The sequence below is a fragment of the Protopterus annectens genome, chromosome 5.part0 (genome assembly GCF_019279795.1).
Source record: "Protopterus annectens isolate FY-2018-M chromosome 5.part0, PAN1.0, whole genome shotgun sequence".
In the NCBI taxonomy this organism is placed as follows: domain Eukaryota; kingdom Metazoa; phylum Chordata; order Ceratodontiformes; family Protopteridae; genus Protopterus; species Protopterus annectens.
The window spans coordinates 246087605-246106027 of NC_056735.1; positions in this window are offsets into that span (position 1 = coordinate 246087605).

Here is an 18423-nt window from a genome sequence, read left to right on the forward strand (position 1 = left end):
TCCCTGCTGCAGCTGTTTCTGCAGGATCATATTATCATATTGTGTAGCATGGCGCATACTATGAAGATGTGGGTACACATGCCTGGAGAGTACTGCGAGGCTCCACCAGATATGTCCAAGCAATGGAACCGTGATTTCAGCATCCCAAACACACGCTCTATGATGATTCTGGTTTCTGCGTGTGCCTCATTATGGCATTCTTGCATGACTGTGTGTGCATTTCTGATGGGAGTCATCAACCACGGTTCCAGTGCATAGCCAGCATCCCCCACCAGGTGGCCATATGGGATGTCCCTCCTGTCAAATACCTGATACAGCTGTGAGGCATGTCAGATGTCTGAGTCATGATAGCTTCCAGGGCTGCCAGCACACACATCCATGATAATGCCCTGGGCATTGCACACAACCTGGCAGTTGATGGAGGGGTATCCCTTGCGGTTTATGTAGCGCCTACCCTGCTCACCGGGTCATGTCTTGATGTGTATGTGCATGCAGTCTATTGCACCCAGTACCTCTGGGTAGTCTGCCACACAGTGGAAGAGACGCATATTGCTGGCCAACTCCTCCTGCATTTGGGGGAAGTATATGTGCTCATTGGAATGTGGTAACATGGCATCCAGGAACTGGTGGAGTATCCTGGATGCTGATGCCTGTGAGATTCCCATAATATCCCCAGTTGGCTTTTGAAAGTTACCTGTGGCTAGTATTCTCAAGCTTACACATACCTTCGTGTCCACTGGGATGGGTTCCCCTCTGTTATTTCTGGCTCTGATACGTGGCTGGCACAGCTCAACAAGTTGCTGTATGGTGTCCCTGTCCACCATGTAAAACTCTACTATTTCCAGATCATGTGGCCCCTGGCAAGTTACCCTGGGCCTGAACACTCTTCTCCTCCTCCGGTGCCTGAGATGGTTGTCAGCATCATCCTCCACACCACCGTCAGTCTCCAACAAATGCTGGTGAATCAAAGCTATGGAAGCCCCTAACATGTGCATATTAAAAGTTCCCCATCTGTATACACCAATTCTGCAGAGTGTCCGGGAATAAACAAGTGTGTGTGTGGGGGGCTTTCACACTTTATACTATTGTGTAATGGATGCTGCTGGTGTAATTGGGTGTGCAATTCCAGCTGCAGGGTATTTTAATTATGGGTTTTACAGCAGGTACTGCTATTGTAGGGCCTTTGGTGTTGACTTACGCTTAGCTGCCATGATTCATCTATTGCCCTTTACTTCACTTTTCAGCCCGATTCCCCTCCCATTGTCAGGCATGCATCCAGCTTCCTGCTTTCTTGTTTTGTACTTTCTCAACCAAGGATTGTGTAGCGAAATGTGTTATGTAGCTCACCTACTGCAAGTTTGCTTTGTTCTGCTGTGACAGTTCTCTTTTCTTTGCAGTACGGCACCTCCCCTTTCCTGTTCTGCAGGTAGCTGCTAGCAGCCTTGTTAGCTGTTGACAATGACCCACTGTGAGCTCCTAGGTGTTAATTACTCATTTGTACTCCAATTACCATGCTGCAGCATTTCCTTATTGTCTTCCCATATCCTTCCTATTTCAGCTGTGGTGCACGCCACGCACAGCCATTTACTGGGTTTCAAATGCGTTTTCATCCACGTTCACATGCACTTTCGGTTACCTTGTGTGCTCTCAGCTAAGAAAAAGCTATGACTACTTCAACACCCCTATCCTGCAGCTTTGCTTAGCAACAGGCAACCCAGATTAAAAATGCTCCAATGTGCTTACAGCTAAGGTGGCACACCCCTCTCTTGATGTTATGTTTATCTTCAGACCGCACCTCGGTGTTGTACCGCTATGCTGTGAGGTACATCCTTATACCGGCGGGGATTTTGTGATTCCGTATTACTTGACTCATTTGCATGGCATTGACTACTAATTCCTAGTTACCACATGGAACACTGTCACAGACCCTTAGCAACCCTTGCACCATGGTTGTGGTGTAGCCTGCATGCCATTGACTATTATGGGGAATTCACGAAATGTGTTACATTGCAGTTTTATTACATATAAATATATTTTCATTGTGATCCCATTTGTGCACCGATGCACTGCAATTTTACTTTGCGTTAGTGTGGCCATGACATTAAATGTTATTTTTTATGTGTTGTGCATGTTTTTTATGCCATTGGCTATATATTTAGCCTTTGGCATATATTAACATTATAATATGTATGTTTAGTCTGCTGTCATGGCTCCGATTTTATGTTTGAAAAAATGTAAACCTTTTTTTGGTTTACATTTCTGCATGCTTACGCTATGCCGGCACCATTTCATGAATCACTATATACCTTCATTCGCATGCTACACTGCTGTGCATGGGGTAATTAGCATACAATCACTGGGAGCTGCGCAGCTGTGATGTACGCTGGTAGTGCACGTGGAAACAGCTAATACCTGAATCGCTCAGTGGCCATATTTGGCATTAGATCACTGACGCTGCGCCTGCACCTGGCACAAGCTTCATGAATCCTGGGGTTAGTGTACAAAGTCTAACACAGGTTATATCACAGTGTGATGGAAAAATGAGTCCCCCAAATAAGGAGAAACAGTATGAGCAGGAGACATCTGAAGAAGAAATATGGACATGGGAAAGAAAGAGATTTAATATGGTGCAATATTTATGGAAATGAGAAAACAAAACTAATTAATACAAAAGGAGCAGAATCAAAGATATTTGAAGAAAAATACTTGCAAAGTCATCCAGATATAGAAATGTTTACAATACAAAAATAAGAAAACAAAGAGGAAAAGTAGAAAAAAGGATTAGTAATGGAGAAATTAAAGAAATAGAAACTGAAGTTATGGATTATAGGTGAAGTAAAGGATTTAGTGTAGAAAATCAAACTCTGATAACTCCACAGCAGGACAGAGCAATGGATCCCCAAAGTAAGGACAGGCCAGTGGAGTGGGAAACGTGATCAGTTGCCATATGAAGATACTTTGGAGCTGTCCATAGGAAACCAGTACAAAACGTTCATTTGGAGTTGCACAGCAAGGGTAGAAGCAAGAAACTGTGGCCACTCTGATTCAGTCAATGTTGTGGAGGGACAAGCCAGTGAGTTCCTACATGAAAGAGTAATGGATGACACAGGATGAAACTGAAGAGAATGTGGCACAGGAAGATCCTCTGGAACTTTTTGCAGAATGCCTGCAGGAAATGGAGAACAAAGAATGTGCCTTCAGTTTAGAAGAAAATTATCTAAGAGAGGAGTTGCTTTATTTAATAAAGATGGACAGACATATTAAGATCAATGAAAGAAATAGACTACAGAAAGTCAATAAAACCCAAAATGTCAGACATATGATGAAATAAATGAACACAGTAATTAGGAATGTTTATAGAAATTCATGAAATAGAGCAGAAGTAAATACAATATATTACTGTGCAGCTAAATTAATAACAGAAAAATATTTACCACAAAGACACAGGACAGTAAGGGAAAGGAAGGGGAGAAATCAAATGCCATCATGGAAGTATTGGCTAGAGAAAAATATGAAGCAATTAAGACAAGTGTCACTGTTAGAAGAGTACAGAAGAGGGAACAGATTGACAAAAATACACAGAAAGATAGATTTGATAAAAGCATTGCACAGTATTAGAACAGATCAGGATCTATCATGCATTATTGCAAATAATAAACTAATAATATCAGCACAGGCAGAAAAACTTAGAAGATATGCAGATAAATATAAAAGAAAAGTACAAAATATGCAATTTATGGATGACCCAAAAAGTTTAATAGAGAATTGGAAAACAATGCAAAAGGAATTGAAACAGCACCAAAAAAGATGAAACAGAAACATTTAGGAAAAATATCCATGAAGATCCTGTAGAACATAACAAAGCTGCTGAATGGATAGAAGAAGTAAAAGAAAAAATAACAAGTTCAAATGTGCAGGATATGAAATGAGATGAAGTAATGGCCAGAGAGACTGAAACAAAGTTGAGAAAAGCTCCAAATTGGAAAACCCAGGTCCAGATGCAGTACCTAATGTCAGGCTAAAAGTATTAACAGCTCTGTATGAAGATTTAGCAATGAGTAAAAAAAAAATATATATATATATATATATATATATATATATATATATATATATATATATGCACACACTTTACAGATGCCAACTTGATTAGTAACAGGAAAAACAATACTCCTACTTAAGAGTAAACCTTCAACCTATCCTAAAAGCAATAGACCAGTAACTTTCCTTCCGATGATGTATAAACTATATACTGGATTGATGCCAACAGACTTTATGGTCATTTAGAAGAAAACTCAATCATGGCAATAGAACAGAATGGTAACAAAAGAAAGTCATATGGAATAAAATAATCATTTGTTGTAAAATAAAGTAATAATGGAGAACTTTAAAAAGGGGAAGAATATAAGTATGGCATGGAATGAAGAGATAAAAGAGTGCTTAAAAATGTATAAGATATACCCCACACTGATCGATTACATTACAGCGACCATCATACTAGTAATTCATACATCTATAATCTACACAGGCTAGATCGGGCTAATAGGAAAGGGGGGGGGTAGCTGTCCTTTATAAATCTGAACTGAATGTAGCCACAGAAGTACTTCAACCACCTCAGATCAATAACTCTGAAATATTAGCTACCAAATTTCAACTCAACAAAAATAAAAGCATTAACACTATTTGCAAGTACATTCCCCCAGGTAACAATGTAGCCACACTCAAAGACACTCTTCACTGGCTATCCTCTCAGTACCCCCAAGAAACCCTAGTCCTGGGTGACTTTAATATTGACTGGGGTTCCTGTTCCTCAAAATCCCCCTCCACTCACATCAACCTCCATGCATTCACTCAAACCATAGTCATCCCTACCAGATTAGGCAAACACACCCAAAAAGATAGTATACTGGATTGGATACTTGTAAATAGTAACCCCCAAATGTATACTGCAGGTACCCTCCCAGAGGATCTAAGTGATCATCTCCTTACCTACATAGTTAAACAAAAAGTCATTATCCCACAACAACCGTTGCTCAGGAAAGTTAGAAGCAAAATGGGACCTTGACTCAGACAAACTTCAACTGGAACTTAACTCCTGCAACTGGTCTAAACTAAAGCATCTCACCTTAGAGGAGGCTGTCACCTATTTTAACAATAAATTTCTTGAAATTCTAGACTCACATGCTCCTGCCCGGCTAAAGTGAACAAAAGGTAAAAACGTACCTTGGCTTTCCAAAGAATCAGGACTAAAAATAACCTGTAGAAATAAACTCTGGGCTACCTGGCGCCATACCAAAGACATCCATGATCATAATAAATACAGGCATGCGAGGAATGAAACAAAAAGACTTGTCTTACAAGATAAAAAAACACTAGTATTGTAGGTTACAGATGACTAATCAGAATAATCCTCATAAGTTCTGGGCTGGGATCAACAAGTTACTGTATCCTGGTAAAACATCGACACCTAGCCCTACTGCCACCACCAATAAACCCCCAGAAGAGGTTGCAAATAGTTTTAACCATTTCATCACTGAAACTATTCAAGCTCTTGCCACCCAACTACCTCCAAGTTACCCTGACTATAATACCACTAACTCTAATATCCATAACTTATTCAGCTTTAAGCCTGTGTCATCTTCATTTATTTTCAGACTGATCAAAAAACTAAAACCCACCACACTCTCTGCTGACCAACTCCCAGCTGAATATATGCAAAAGTCAGCAGATGCCATTGCCTATCCAATCTCTATTCTAATCAACCCCACCATATCTGAAGCCATAATTCCTAACATCTGGAAAACATCTTATGTTATTCCATTACATAAAGGAGGTTTCTCTACTGAATACTCTAATTATAGGCCCATAGCCATACTCTCTCCACTTGCTAAGATTATGGAGAAATGTATACATAAACAATTCATGCAATGCCTAATCCAGAATCAACTTATGGCTGATACCCAACATGGCTTTCGCCCACATCATAGTACTACCACAGCCCTATTGTCCTTCACTAACACCATTAACAATAACCGCAACAATAATCGCACTTCATCTGCCCTCTTCCTGGATCTTTCCAAGGCATTTGATATGGTTGATCATCAACTTATGATTAGGACCCTGCAAACCCTCTGCCTTGATCCCAAAGCCCTTATTTGGTTTACATCCTATCTTAATAACAGACAACAGGCTGTCCTCTGGCAGAATAAGCTCTCTAATCTATTACCAGACACTATTGGAGTACCACAAGGCTCCATATTAGGACCACTACTGTTTTCCATCTTTATCATTGACCTGCCTACTATCATACAAACCATCAGCTGTATCCAATACGCTGACAACTCCACTCTGATCTGCTCAGCTGTATCTCCCACTGATCTAAAGAAGGATACCCAGCCCACATTCACAGCCATAGAAAACTGGCTCCCCAAGCATCGCCTGCTACTTAATCCCAAAAAAATTAAAATGCTCGTATTCCCACCAACCCAAAGGTCTGTACCCTTCTCCTTCACCATAAATGCAAAAGATGGGACAGTCATTTCCCCTGACCCCAATAAAAAAATCGCTGGGTGTCACTATAGACAATAACTTAAAATTTGACCTCCATGTAAATCAGACAATCAAGATCATCAATAAAAAATTTGGGTCACTCTATAGAATCAAAGCCTTCCTCACCCCCCTAGCTAAAATAGCCATTGCTCGCTCACACCTACTTTCGACACTCATATATGCCTCCCCCCTTCTAGCCAATATAAGTAAATCTGAACTTAATAGACTAACAACCTGTTATAATCACATTGCCAGGTTTGCTACAGGCCTGCCATTCAGAACCCACCACTGCATCAACCTCAAACAGCTTGGATGGCTGGAATTTCCTAATCTTGTCAAGTACATCCTGCTGATAATGGCTAACAAAATCCTCTATAACCTGGACAATACTCCAGCCCTTAGAAACTCTATCCTTCCCCATAATAACATGAGACTGCTCCGCTCATCTAATAAGCTACAAATACAGACAACTAAAATTAACAATGCTGCTGGCATGGCCCTATTTGCAAATTCTGTAAGTAGAACCTGGAACATACTTCCAGCTGCCATGACCATGCTCTCCTCCATATGCCAATTTAAAGCCACAATTAAACAACATCTGGCATCAAACTGGCTATGCCACTTTGACAAGCCTGGCTAAACCAACAACATGTAATTCATTTACTTATCTATTAGATATTGTTTATTTCTCCTGACTACAACCAGGGTAATTTCTATCATGTATACTTGTCTATTCAATGTGAACCTATGTACCTTATGAAATATCCTACTTATAAAATTGTACTATTTTTAGTCTGATTGTATTTTTATCTGCATTTTTATCTTTTATCTGCATTACTATTTTATATTTTACATTATTTTTATATCTATGTCTTATTTCATTTTCTATTGTTCTTGTATATGTTGCAGCTTATCTCCCCAGGCCTCTGCTGTAAATGGACTTTGGTCCAGTCGGACTATCCCGGTCAACAAATGTAAAATAAATAAATAAAAATAAATAAATACTACAGTTACAAGCCAGCACCTCCTTCTTAAAATTCACATATTCCTTTGAACATGACCAGATTAATTATCCTGACATTGGCATCAGAAAAGGAGTTAATGAAGAATTATCTACCAGGATTTACAGGAAGTCCACTTACTGTAACACATTTCTTTTTTTTCGCCAGTTGCCACCCCTTCCATCAATAGAAGAGGGTGGTAAAAAGTCAATTTATCAGAACCTCTCAGTTGATCACGGATGACGTAGTGTGTCTTGAACAATTTGACATTCTAAGATCCATGTTTTTGGACCATGGCTATCCCCCACCACTTCTGGATTCAACCAGAGATGAGATATGGGCAGAGCGAAACACTAAATATGCCCCATCATCAAGAAAGGGCAGAATCAGCTTGATAAGAAAGACAACCAAACAGGTTATAATGGCAAAACTAATATGGTCCTGCATTACACATTGAATTTCAAGTACATTGAAAAGATTTTGTGGAAGAACTGGTTCATGCTACAATGTGATGAAAGCATCAGAGTTTTTTTCTACACCACCATCTTTTACCTACAAAAATAAATCTAACATAAAATCCTTCTTGAAAACCTATTGATAATCATAAGGGATTTTTATCTACCAGGAAATGTAGGCATTGTCATCAGTGCCTTTACATAAACACTTGTTACAATGGCACCCTTTTAAGTAGATTTGATTCTTCTGTGCATGGTGGAGCTTACAGTTGCTTTTCTCAAAGAGTTATTTAACTGGTAACATGTACATTTTGTCCTGCTTTCTATGTGGCAAAAACTGAGAACGCTTTGAATAAGTCTATCTATCAACATGTTTATAGTATTCAACATAAGGACAGTAAAAGTGCACCGGCCAGGCATTCCATTGTTTGTGCAAATTCACTAAGTTTACATTTCTAGATCTTGAGCAAATACAAAATCCCCCTTATGGAGGGAACTGGCAGAACAAACTGCTTTACTGGGAAATGTCTTGGCAGCTTAAGCTGGATGCTATCAACTTTCCCGGTTTAAATGACAATATTTCTATCAACAGTAAACTAAAAAGGAGAGCCAGCAGATTATAATTTTGTGTTTCATCAAACACTTTTTGTTTAGTTATTTTTTACCTGGTTTGTATTTATATGTTTTGATTCAGGTTTAAAAAATGTTTACTTATATTTAATATTGTTACTTTATTTTTTTCTGTTTCACACTGATTTCAGCTACAACAAGTTGTGACTGGTTTAAATGGCAGGTGTGTCTTCTGCACTTAAGTTTTAAAATGGCTTCCACAAGCAGTACATTTGTAGTTCTGATGATGTCTTAGTTTTACAGATGAAAGCACTAAACTGTGGATGTTTTTAACCTATCTTTGGAATTAAACATATTCTTCGACACATTTTGAGTTCAGTGGCTGATTTGCTGGTTGTTTTGTTGTTATTAGTTACTGTTTTCTTCCAGTACCAGAGCTGCACTCTTGCTTCTTCATTTTATATACTGAAAGGCATAATAATGTGGCAAGGTTGTTGCACTGGGGATTATGCAAACATTATAATACTGAAGTAGCCGAAAAGCTTTGGAAACATGAGCCACAAAGTATTATAGAAAATTATGAAGTTTATATCACATGGGATCACCCATTACTAACAGTTCAAAAAATAGATGTGAGAAAATATATAGTAGCTCATGAAAAGAAGACAAAAGTAGCTTTGATCATTGAAATTGCTAGACCCAGTGACTAGAGTGTGTTATATACAGAGAGACACAAAGTGGTAAAATACCAGGTGGAAATGAGGGAAATGTGGAAGAAAGATACTTAGACAGTTCCAATAGTAGTAGGAGCAACAGGGCTTATAAAAAAGAATTTACAATTGTACTTGGCATGTTACCGATACATGAAAGTCCGTATGAATTTCCGAAGGAGTCAATATTGGTCACATTGCAGGTGCTGAGAAGAGTACTTCTGGCTAACATCAAAGGCTGAAACAATACTAATTTCATGAACTTTAATCATACTTCGACTTGGGAATAGGGCACATTCTCATCATGGTATTAGAAACCCAAACGACTTGGAGAATTTAAAAAAGTAGTACATACAACAGTTAGGGCCAGAAGAAGCAAAACCAGAAATGTGTACTTGTAAAAAATCATGTTCAAAATCAGCTATCTCCAAGTAGAAAAAATTGTACTATTCCAGCTTTGAAGAAACTAGAGCACCACAGTTAAATTCTCAGTTGCAGCAACAGGAACAATATTCCTAAGATGAAACAATAAATACTTACTAACAGCTGCCACTAGTCCAGTTGTATTGGTCTGCTATCAATGATTACTCAAATATTACTTACTTTCAAAACAAGTTAAAAATTGTTGACTTACAAATAGTAATGAAATTAAGAGCCAAAGCATGGGGTGGCATGTATTACAACAGCAACTATCTTAGTTTAAGCTAGCTGAGTATTACACATTGATGAATACACATTATAATGTCTGCTCTTAAGTGACATAGTATCATGAGGAAATGAGATGCATGTCTGTGTTTTGCTTTCCTTATGTTCCTTCAACTCATCCTTAAATGTCTCATGTTTCATTGATTTTACAGACTGAGATGTATAGCTCCAAAACAAATAAACATGCATGCACACACACACACACACACACACACACACACACACACACACACACACACACACACACACACACACACACACAGACACGCGCACACGCGCACACGCACACACGCACACACACATACACACGCACACACACACACACGCACACACGCACACACATATAGATAGATAAATAGATACATTTCTTTGTAGAAAAAGGCTCCACTGCTCCACCACATGAAGGACTACAACCCCATACCCTCCTAATTTATATAAACCAATTCACTGTCACCTTACACTGGGCAATACTGACAAAAGTGCAGTTCTGGCTGTAGAAGTCATTGTGGTTTCAAAAAGAAAACCCCCCCTACACACCTGCACCTTAAGATTTTCGAAGAAAGGGTACAGAACAAAATTAGAAGGATTGGTAAAGAGAAAAGAGATAAATTCCCCTTGAATCTTAGTTATAAAGAATTTCAGTTGATTGACAATTTAAAACAGGAAAAATGTCGGGTGATGAAACCTGACAAGGGAGGGAGTCTAGTGTTGATGTACCAGTTAGACTACGACTGTAGTTTACAGGGGATGTTTCAGGACACAGAACAATATGAATTGGTGTCTTTAAATGAAATTAATTTAGCTTATTCTAAAATGAATTATTATTTGTACGACCATCTTTTGCAAGGTACGATCAACAAGCAGTTATTTAATTATTTTCATGTTGTGAAACCAAAGGTGCCGATAATATTCAGCATTCCGAAAACTCATAAAGGTTTGGAGCCTCTTAGATTTAGGTCTATTGTTTCCGGGGCAGGGAGTATTACAGAGCCCATAGTGAAATTTATTGACAAGATAGCCAAAAGAGTTTTAGCTTCAACTGTGCACTTTTGTAAAGATTCATGGCACTTTTTAAGAGGTATTAACCGGAAGATGTTCACCCCAGACCTTCTTATGGTTACTATTGACATCATTGACTTGTTCCCAAGTATTCCACACTTGGTAGGACTTGAATGGTTCAGGCAGGTGCTCACCGTTGATGCCATGCTGAGTAGTAATATTATAAACTTGGTGGTAGAATTAATGGACACGGTTCTAGAAAATAATTTTATTTATTTTAATGGGGAATTTTACCGCCAAAAGAAAGGCGTGACAATGGGAGCGTGTTATGCCTCACTCTACGCTAACTGTGTACTTTACCACTGGGAGCAACAATTTATTTTTAACACACCATGGAAGGAATTTATAACATATTACACCAGATATCTGGATGACATCTGTCTATTATGGAATGGTTCTACACACGACCTGAATATATTTTTAGAGCATATTAATGGAAGTACTGTGTTTTTAAGATTTACTCATAACATTGACCAAGATACTTTACACTATTTGGATGTAACATTAACCAAGGATTATGTTAATAACTGTTTCCAATCTAAGCTTTTTAGAAAAAACACCTTTTCCAATGCATACCTTCACTTTAGTAGTGGACACCCCTTCTACCAAAAGAAGGGGATAGTTAAGGGTCAGTTGATCAGGGCCTCAAGGATGGGTAGTACCTTGGATTATTTTGAGGAAGAAGTTAATACACTTTGTGCCCTGTTTAAGGAAAAGGGATACCCTGTTAAATTGATAGATGAGTTGACCAAAGAAGTCATGGAGAAAAGGGGATCTAGTTACCATCCCTTATTGGGAACTGGGTTAACCATTCCAGAACAGATAGTAGATAACAACACCTCTAAACATAGGAACAGTTTTGCATACACGTATTCATCTAATTCTCAAATGATAGAACAGGCCATTTTTAAATACTGGCCTATAGTATCAGTTAATGATGACATAAAACAGTTTATTCCCTTGGTACCGAGGTTTGTTAGAAAAAGAGGAATGAATTTAAAAGAATGTTTTGAGAAAAATAAGGATACCAATAATGAACCTGCTAGAGTGAAGATGGGTACTCATAGGTGTGGTTCATGCAACCAATGTACCTTTATGTTGAACCAGGATGTTATTTCTATCCCCTCTAGAAAATTTAGATATAAGTTTAATAAATATTTTAATTGTGGTACCAAAGGTGTGGTATATCTGGGAGTTTGCACATATTGTTATAGTTTTTATGTAGGCAAGACAGAAAGGCATTTTAGAAAAAGAGTTTATAAAGATCATTATGACATCATCAAAGGGAAAGAGACTAATGCCTTTTTTAAGCACTCCCAAGTATGTGAAAATATGCAACTCAAATTTACAATTCTGGAACAAGTGACACCTGACTCATGAGGGGGTAATTGGGAGGCTAGATTGGAGTATCGGGAACTGTTTTGGCAGCTAAGGCTGGGCGCAGTTAGACCGCTTGGAATGAATGAAGCATTGAACATTAACAGTGTGCTTAAATTAAGGAGAGCACGATTATAAATAGATTTACAAGAGGGCTTTTTATTTATAATACCTGTAATTTATATATTTTTATGGTTTGATTAGTTAGTTATTTTATATGTACCTTGCATAGAAATGACTGCTTATTTATTTATGTATTTATACTTATGTACTGTATAAAGGATTTTACATAGCGTACATTTTACAAGTTTTGACACTGGTATTATATTTTGATCTTGGTTTTTAGATTGGAAGTTGTAACACATCAATGAGACATTATATGCACTTTATTCTTTAAAAACTGATTAAGGGTGGTACATTGGAAGGAGGACAGTATGCCATGTGACTTTGTATTTAGTATTTAACATGGCCAATTGTTTTACAAAGTTTTTTAACTCTGAAGAAGCTCGGTAATAACCGAGCGAAAGCGCTTGGTTTATTTATTTTGTGGTTTGGTATTGTGTCAATAAAGGAGCTGTTTTAACCCATCGGACTGGAACTCACATCACTTGGAGAATTGGGTCTTGCAGCCTTGGATTTTGTTTTATTTCAAAAATAAAACACTACAAATAAAATCACAGAAAAGCTGCATGACAAAAGTATCCCACTGTATGTTATATAACAAGTATAATAAATTTCTTCTAATTAATTCTGTTTAGGGTGATACGTACACAATGAACCAAGCAAATCCAAAAAGGAGACTTGTAGGACACCACAACTAAGGGATAAGTGGAGTAAAAATTGATACTCTCTGAAATAAGTCAACCAGAGAGGCAACCCATTTCAGTCATCTCCAGTTTCCAAGTAAACATACTGCTGACATAAATACTCATTTAGGATCCTATCACCCTGTTAATAGAGTCATAGACAAATAATAGATCAAGCAGGACAAAAACAGAGCAGTTGTGATGACCTCATGCATTAAATCATTAATTAATACAGCAAGTTTGAAATACAAACTGAAATGGATTATAACTGTGATGTTCCTCATGGTGGTGTTCTAACTACACATTTGGCATCTTCTTAAATGCATTATTAATAATCAGAATGTTTAAGATTAGGTGATAATTATGTAGGCCTTCAGGATTCAGACTTTGCTTTCTAAGAATCTGTAAAACCAAAGCCTTATTTAAAACATAAGGAAAAAATGTAGCTTCATGAGAAGAAATGCTACTCTGATATAACACAAGACCAATTACTTCAACGTGGAACATAAATAATTTGGTGGGGGTAACGGCCAAGTCCATATGTTTTACTGCATGCCAGAAACAAAGGAGATAAGATCAGAATAATACAGCAGGGTAAATCCATTACAATCACATAAAACCGGACAGCCAAATCAATGCCAGTCCTTTGAAGCACCACGTAAATCCCATCAAGTCTGATTAAGGCCAGTTCCAGATCAAAGAATCAAATAGTTGGCATACGTTGTTCAAATGCAAAGGCAATCTGAGTGGTAGAACAAGTGAGACTTCAAAGTTTGTCAACAACTCGGAATCAGCCTCCGGTCAGTTGGTCACTATGAAAAGATTACAGGACAAATACAAAGCTTTCTTTTGGGAGTCCTTGGACAGGTAGAAGTAGTAATGAACCTTATTTCTCTTTGTGCAATCAGATGCATCACCACTTGCACACATGCCTTCACTGATTCTACTTTAAATAACTGCTTGACTCCCTTGTAAATCCATACATACCAGAGCTTGATCTAACATATTATGGCAAAACATACCATTTCTGTACTGCAACTTCAGAGAACAAGGATGCCATTAGACATCATTAGTAGATATATGCATTTACCGAGCAGTTAAGAATTGATATGAAGTAACCAGATGAGTAGGGTCAATTTTTAAACTACATGCACCTGTATAACCACTGACTGAATACATACAGTTGAAGCTTCAGCATGATGAATTAAAACATAAATTAAACATTTTTGTAGCCCTGCATACCTGTATTGATGGAAAGCTTCTCACATATTCCCACACTTAATCTTAAGAACTCCCCTTGTCCACAGGTGTGGAGAAAATAGAACTATCCAAAAAGCAATGAATCAAAAGTAGTGCTGTTCAATTATTGCTATTGTTCTAATAGAAAAATCACCATTAGCAAGAAATAAAAGCAACATACAAAATTCCACAATAGGTCTGGCTAACTTTGCAGAGTATTCTGTCATATTCTCAAGATTTAAGGAGAATAATTAACAATTTTTCATTTAACAAAATACCTAAATTTACGAAATACATATATGAAATCATATATAATGACTCTGGCATGGGAAACAGTATTTCAAAATTTTACAAAATATTGATAAAATATAAAAACACTCAAAACCTCATATTGGAAATATATAACAAAAGGACACTCTATACAGTTAACTGAGATATTAAAACAAATATCTTATTATCGATAAAAGGTACTTACGTATTATTGCAACCACATTTTTGCAGTTGCGAAATTCAGAAACTTCAAGTGAAACAAGTGCATGTATGAGTCAGAATTGATCTTCCAAGTGTTTTCTACTGTGACATTACAGTGGTTAAGTATCAGGGGCACACTAAGCTGTACACATACAGAACTAGTGTCTATCAGCAGTTACACACACTGGAATCCTAAATGCTGTAGCACTGAGGCGATTACCTGTCCTCACAAGCAGCTTCGAAAGCTGACATTATTCTTCCCGTTCGAAAAGAAACAAATGCCGTTATTTACTGACATACTGACAATGACACGCAGTGATTACTCGAAAACTACACAACTGCAACTTGCAGAGAATAATGTAAAAATATGAGGCAGAAATCTGGACACTGGAGAAGTATCAGTATGGCCAAGTGCATTCAAGGTAATGCAGACACACACGTTTACAAAAAAAAGGCCGGTAAACATGGAATCCATGAACAGTTCTTCATTGTAAAAGTCATTCACCCCTTCTTCTCTGAGTTTTCCTATTACTAAATCACATTTATAAATTCTGACCAACACAATACAGGGACATAATTTAAAGCATGATCTTTTACCCCTTTTACAAACTGGAGAAATTGGTTCTTACAGATTCCATTTGTCAGTAAGATAGCACCCTTTACAATTCACCTATGCTGTTGTAATGCACTCAAATCTGGAAGACAACTTTTTGATTGGTTTCTCCTGATTAAGTTAATCCAAACTTTTCCTGTTAGCACCAAGGACTTTGATCAACCCCTCACACTATTTCATAGCCTCATTTGACTTGAAGCAGGCGACTTTCACAATCGTGAAAATGTGGTTGCGATAATATGTAAGTACCCGATAAAATGTGCATCCTTTACACAATACTGGAAAGTGTTTAATTGGAAATGTTTGCACAGAGCATTCTTAACCCCAGACAGAATCAGTAAAATTAGTTCTTCCATAAAAGGAATATGATGGAGATGTGAGCAAGTACACAATGCAGATTGGAACCACATTTTCTTTGATTGTGTTAAAATTAAGCCATTTTGGAATGGTATTAGCTTTCTACAAGCTTTATTTAATGAATCATTTTATTTAACTAAAGCTCTTGTATTATTAAATGTGAATGAAGGTCCTCATTTGAATAGGTCAAACATGTATCTAGTATGGATTATACTTGCAATTTTTATTTATTTATTTTTATTTTATTTTACATTTGTTGACTGGGATAGTCCGACTGGATATATGTCCATTTTCAGTGAAGGCCCGGGGAGAAAAGTTCCACATACCAAAAAAGAGACAGTGCATACATCACTGAGTGATAAACTCAGGCAGACATGTTTAGAAAAGTATAGATAAAGAATACAGGCAGATATCAATATACACAATGTGCAGACTTACATCTGATTGGCAGAGATGTATCAGAAAATGTGAACATAGTATATAATCAGATTTCATAATTCACATTGCTTAGACATTCAAATGCTATGAGGCATAGATACTTGGCTAAACAGCAGGCTGGGTAGCAAGACATGTATTAGTGAAGTTGTTAGGTTTAGAACAAGAACACAGCCAATGAGATGTGAGATATTTTTTGAGTTCTCTTTTAAATAGGGGTAGTGAGGTTTCCTTGGTAACGGTAGTAGGGAGTAGATTCCAGATTTTACTGGTTGAGTTGGCAAATATAGCATCACCTGCATAGTTGTTGGATTTTTGGGTCAGTATCAATAGTTTATCAGCTGAGCATAATGTCTTGGGGGCACTATGAGGGTGAGAATATTTTTGAGGGCAGGGGTGTTATCAGGTTGACGGAGTATTTTATGCACTACTATAAGCTGGTTGAACAGTAGAAGGGTAGGATACTCTAGCCATCCCAGTGCTTTGAGGTTTTGGCAATGGTGGGTCCTAAAAGCCATGCCAGCATCTAATCTGGCTATATGATTGTAACATCCTGATAGTTTGCTAAGATTGGTTTTGGATAGGTTGGTGAGTACAGGGGAGGCATACATAAGGGTAAAGAGGAGGTGTGATCTTGCCATAGCTACCCTAGCTGGGGGGGGGGGGGTGAGGAAAGGTTTGGCTCTGTACAGGGAGCCAAATTTTTGTTGACGGACGTAATAGTGCGATTTACATGTTTATCAACTTTAAGGTTGTTGTCTATTATTATGCCTAGAAGCTTTGTATGGTCATCAGGGGAGCTAATGGTGTCATTGCTAGATTTGATGTTGAAGAAAGGAGGAGAAATTCTATGGTTAGGGGAGAAAAGTAGTAGCTTGGTTTTGTTAGGATTTAGAAGCAGGCGGTGATTAGCTAGCCATGTTTCTACTGTGCTGAAAGTGGTCTGGGTGAGGGTTAGAAGTTGTGTAGGAGAGGAGGCGGAGCATATTAGCATTGAGTCATCTGCATATTGTATGCAGGTGGCTCCTGGGATGGTGGTGTGCAGATCACTGATAAAGATATAGAAAAGAAGGGGACCTAGTATGGACCCTTGTAGGACACCTAGGATTAGAGGAAGTTGGTATGACAGCTTGCTCTGCCATAAGACAGCCTGCTGTCTACCGTTTAGATAGGAGTGAAACCATTGTATTACGTGTTGGTATAAACTGATGGTTTGTAGGGTATTGTGCAGTAGCTGATGGTTGACCATATCAAAAGCTTTTGAGAGATCTAGGAAGAGTGCTGAAGATAGTGTGTTGTTGTTATGATGAAGACTGATGACATTAGAGAAAGATAGAAGAGCTGTGGTGGTACTGTGGAATGGCCTAAATCTGTGCTGAGAATCGTTAAGCTTTCCATTTTGAATAAGAAAGTGCATGATTTGTTTGTGTATGCATCTTTTCATGACTTTAGCTAGTGGTGAAAGAATGGCTATAGGTCTAAAGTTAGATAGTTCTGTGGAACTTTCTCCTTTATGGAGAGGTATAACGTGATATTTTCCATATTGCTGGGATGGATCCTTCTGAGATGGATCTGTTGATCAGAATAGAAATGGGAAGTGCTATGGCATCTACTGCTTTTTGAAGATATTCAACTGGGAGATGGTTGACAGCTAGTGTAGTAGGTTTTAGCTTTTTGAGTAAGGTCCGGATCAGGTTGGTAGGTATGGTTTGAAAGGTAAAGGTGGGTTGTGTGCTGGCTGGATCAGGGCTAGATGTGCCAGAGCTGGTGTTCGTGTCTGATGGAGTGAGATGGGTAGCTAGAGACTGGATAGTTTCAGTAAAGAAGGAGTTGAAACTGCTTGCAATTTCTACAGGGGATTTATCAAGGGCAACTGATAGGGTAGGAGTGGCGGAATGGCCTGGGTGAAGAAGATTGTTAATACCAGCCCAGAACTTTTGATTGAGGTTTTAGCTGATATTTTTGTTGTAGGAAGGTGTAGTGATTTTTTTTTGTCTAGAATGACAGATTCTTTGGTCTGATTCCTTAGCTGCCGTTATCTTACTTGGTCCATAGGGACTTTGGTAACATGCCACCTGG